Genomic DNA, 5000 nt, shown 5'->3' with positions numbered 1-5000 from the left:
AGACAATTTGACTCAACTTGAAAAATAATGGTCGTCGCACACTCAGAACTTCATGCAGTTACATTTAATAAGACCAACGTTTCGGCTCACGACTTGATGCAATTATTTTTAAATGTAACTGCATGAAGTTCTGAGTGTGCGACGACCATTATTTTTCAAGGAAATCCTGCCATGAACAAATAAAACACAACAAAAAGGATTCAAAGTGTGCGGACTCCTCACTCTGAAAACTACCGTTGACCTTCGTCCTGCACCTTTCCCTGGGATGTGCACAATCCTCTCCTTCAAAACTAGACTGGGCAGTCATGGGTGAGCGGTTAGGGCGTCAGACTTGCATCCCAGAGGTTGCCAGTTCGACTCCCGACCCGCCAGGTTGGTGGGGGGAGTAATCAACCAGTGCTCTCCCCCATCCTCCTCCATGACTGAGGTACCCTGAGCATGGTACCGTCCCACTGCACTGCTCCCCATGGGGCGCCACTGAGGGCTGCCCCCTTGCACGGGTGAGGCATAAATGCAATTTCGTTGTGTGCAGTGTTCACTTGTGTGCTGTGGAGTGCTGTGTCACAATGACAATGGGAGTTGGAGTTTCCCAATGGGCTTTCACTTTCACTTTTCACTGAACATTACACCTCCTTAATCTTGTACCAAAACCTTATGGTCCAAATGGGTCACGTTTTAGAGATGTACAATGTGCAGTAACAACTGCAATATCTAACCTAATACCAAGGCTGTGACGGCATTGTTCTCAGTTCCAATGGTGAGGTATAAATAATAATCGAAATGCATCGATATATCGCGATATAGTCTGATGATTGAATCGAATCGTATTGTATCGTGCGGCATTCTAACGTATCGAAAATGATCGAATCGCTGGCCCCTGCCCAATAACATAATACTAGAACTGGAAAAGTAATTGGGGAAAACATCGAATCGTATCACGGGGCATTCTTAAGTATCGAAAATAATCGAATAATAGGATATTGATATTGAATCGCATCGTCGTGGAGGCTGTGATTTACACCCCCAGTTCCAATGTTGACCTAGTTACTGCCCTTGGCCTCTGTATGGCCGTATAATATTCAATACACAATGACTGAGCTGTCCGGCAACAGGGATGACTGGGGTCACGTGCTTGACTTTAACTGTAAGCTCTCACAAAAATATTCACATTTGAATCAAAGTTATTCCATTTACTCCCATAATGACTCCATGACAGTTGAGCATAGTGTTTAGAGTAATATTGAACTAAGAAAATATGCAACACTTTCTTTCTTCAAATGGCACATGCATATGAATACAGTATGTCATATGCACAGGATACAGGCCTACCCATAGACATGATACAGACATGCACGCACACATACACGCACGCTCGTATGCACACATGCACACACATCGTCATCTAATTGTCCACTAAAAAAAATGTGACACAATTTAGCTCTTGAGTATCAGCAGGAGTCGCCATGTCATCTGCTGACCATGACCTCATCACAACACTTCCTCAAACACACACACGCACACGCACACGTACACGTACACACACACACACACACACGCATACGCGCTCACACACTGGCAGTTTACAGTCAAATAGTGTACATCAGATCCTCTGCTACTGTCTTTTTCCCTCATAAACAGATATTCAGATCTGACAGGAATTTCAAAACAATACTTCGTCTCTCTCTCTCTCTCTCTCTCTCTCTCTCTCTCTCTCTCTCTCTCTCTCTCTCTCTCTCTCTCTCTCTCTCTCTCTGTCTCTCTCTCTCGCGCGCTCTCCTCCTGCCTCCCCACACACGCAGCATTAAATTCTCTGTGGAATACTTACAGATTTGAAGCACTGCCACAACCATAGCTCAGAGCTGTGTGTGATGACTGCATATATCCTGTTCCTCAAGAGCTATGGACATGGCTCAGTGTGTGTGTGTGTGCATATGTGTGTGTGTGTGTGAGTGTGTTTGTCTGTACCCAAGTGAGTGCATTCAAACATGGGGTGTGGCACTACAGACTACAGACTACATTCTGACGGGCTGTGTGTGTGTGTGTGTGTGTGTGTGTGTGTGTGTGTGTGTGTGTGTGTGTGTGTGTGTGTGTGTGTGTGTGTGTGCGCGTGCGTGTGTGTGTGTGAAGTTGGCAGCCTTGCGTGAGCTTTGACAGCTGTCACACATGGCACAGGTGGCAACAGGGAGGCTTGGGAAACACACACACACACACACACACACACACACACACACACACACACACACACACACACACACACACACACACACACACACACACACACACACACACACACACACACACACACACACACACACACACACACACACACACACACACACGTGTGTGAGCGCGCACGCCCTGAGGCTCAGCACTGGTACTGGCAGTTGCAAGCCCCAGCTGTCTTGTCTGAGTGTGTGTTTGCATGTGTGTGTGTGTGTGTGTGTTTGTGCATGTGTACGAGAAACTCAGGAAGAGTGTGAGAGTAGCAATGAATGTTTGTTTATTTGTGTGTGTGTGTGTGTGTGTCTGTGTGTGTGTGTGTGTGTGTGTGTGTGTGTGTGTGTGTTTGTGTGTGTGTGTGTGTGTGTGTGTGTGTGTGTGTGTGTGTGTGTGTGTGTGTGTGTGTGTGTGTGTGTGTACGTGTGTGTGTGTGTACGTGTGTGTGTGTGTGTGCGTGTGTGTGTGTGTGTGTGTGTGTGTGTGTGTGTGTGTGTGTGTGTGTGTGCTTTCTCAGCGAAACACGAGACCAAGAGCACAATGAGGGGATAGGAGGTTAGACATTGAAATGGATATAATACTCACACAGCCTATAGCAGTGCTATTCAATCACAATTTTATCTCGGCCACGTTTTAAAACAAATAACATACGAAAGTTGGTCCGCACATTTTGTAATGACACTTTTCAAATCAGGTTGTTAGGTACACCTCTCTAGAACTGGGTTGGACCCCCTTTTGCCTTCAGAACTGCCTTAACTGCCTGCAACAATGCTCGGGTAGGCTGTGGCATTCCCACAAAGATAAATCGGTACTAAAGCGGCGTACACACACAAAGCTAGCTTTTCGCTTGCACGCCTACTCGCCATGGAACGTTAGCTGAAAGTTCCCACAGCTTTAACTGCCAATGAACAGGCGAGAAGTACCGAACTCTGCATTCCAATTGGTCACTCACTTACTCGCCTCGCTCGAAGATATTTTCAACTCGGGATCACATCGCATCGCCCACATCGCATCGCTTGTACAGTACTCGCCTGCAAGTCTCGCTGGAACACATCGACATTCTATTGACTTCTTTCGCTGAGCGAGTAACTAGTAGCGACATGTGTGTACGGCCCTTTAGGGGCCTAAATTGTGCTAAGGAAATATCCTTACGCCATTAAACGCTGCTGTAAGGCAGGGCCGATCCATGTTTTCATGTTTTAGAATCCAAATTCTGACCATTCCACCTGAGCGTTGCAGCAGATATGAAGACCCACCAGACCAGGCAACATTTTTTTCTGATCTTCTAGTGTTGTTTATGGTGAACCTGTGTAAATTGTCGCCATATTTTCCAGTTGTTAGCTAACTGGAGTGTCAGCTGAAGTGTTTTTTTCTGCTGCTGTAGCCCCTCTGTCTCAATATTTGATGCGTGTGCGTTCAGAGATGCTCTGATGCATAGCTCTGTTGTAACGAGTGGTTATTTGACTATGTTGCCTTTGTATCAGGCTCAGCTCAAACCAGTCTGGCCATTCTCCTCTGACCTCTCATCAACAAGGCATTTTTGCCCACAGAACTGCCATTCACTGTCATTTTTGTTTTGTTTTTGGGACCATTCTTTCGACACCCTAGAGGTGGTTGTATGTGAATATCCCAGTAGATCAGCATTTTCTGACCTACTCAAACCAAGCCCTTTTGGCACCTAGAGTCTGTGACAGGGCCCTAGTGTAGCTACTGTATGTGTACACTGTGTGTCTCGAACTTGAGCAACAGCGGCAGTGTATTCTCTGACAGCTGACTCAACTTCCTTTGTCAGCCCAGCTCATCAGCTGTTGTGAAGCGGTGGCAGCAATTCTACATGTAAAACTCCACACAAGGTAGCAGTGGCTCACAGTCAGCAAAAAAAGTCCCAACAGTCCCATTTGCCAAAGGTGGCGATTCAGCGACCTTTTCCAGTATGTGGACTCAATTAGGGGTCAATTAGGTGTAAAAAAAAAGTTTCATAAATCATGTAGGGGTTGGTGCTACAATGATCCATTGACTCTCACTAGCTTAGCTATACTGCTTCCCAGAGGGAGTCTAAATCAAGAAAGCACCTAAAATGAAAAATAAGACCATTAACCTCCTTAACAAACTCAAGGCAGTGCTTTTAACAGCATTTAGCCACAAAATGGTGGCATACTAGCCTGGGCGAATAGCCGACTGCTGACTCCGGCAATCAGTCTGGCAAAAGCCATGAGGAATCCGTCTCCGTGGACGATGGGAGATGGTCTGATCTTACTCTATCATTTAAATTAATTCCAAACTCAAATTAAAACCCATATTGTGCTTTATTAGCATGTCTGTTACGTTACAGCGTCATACCAAAAACAAAACAAAAAAAATACAAATAACAAAACGAAAGTGTGAATATAGTTACCTTAACCAATCAGTAACGGAGCTCGCGGGTGAGTTCTACGTCACCACTCTCAACTGTTTGCTGGTTGGCGAAACACTGAGAGAACCGAGCTCGAGGCTTTTGCCAGACGATGTGCGGAGCCAAAATCTTTGGGTGGAGTACAGGGATGGCGTCGCCAGGCTAATGGCATCCTACTTTAAAACCACCTCTCTAAGCATTGGGCCAAGGCTAATGGGCCACATCCACATCCAAGACACAGAGACAAAAACGTACACCGACAAACATTGGACACTCGTACAAACACATACTCATACACAAGCAGACATTCAGAACCATGCAAAAAAAAACCCTCATCAACACACACACCCACACGCACACGCACACACACACACATGCAGACACACACACA

General features: G+C 45.9%; 1 protein-coding gene across 5 annotated transcripts in view; it reads right to left on the bottom strand.

Moving 5' to 3' along the window:
- LOC134439604 (A-kinase anchor protein 13) overlaps window positions 1-5000 on the bottom strand; it is a 162993-nt gene that overhangs the window by 113422 nt on the left and 44571 nt on the right. The gene's annotated exons all lie outside the window — the stretch shown is intronic.

The sequence above is a fragment of the Engraulis encrasicolus genome, chromosome 23, assembly GCF_034702125.1.
Source record: "Engraulis encrasicolus isolate BLACKSEA-1 chromosome 23, IST_EnEncr_1.0, whole genome shotgun sequence".
NCBI lineage: Eukaryota > Metazoa > Chordata > Actinopteri > Clupeiformes > Engraulidae > Engraulis > Engraulis encrasicolus.
This window is presented reverse-complemented; position numbering and strand designations above follow the sequence as displayed.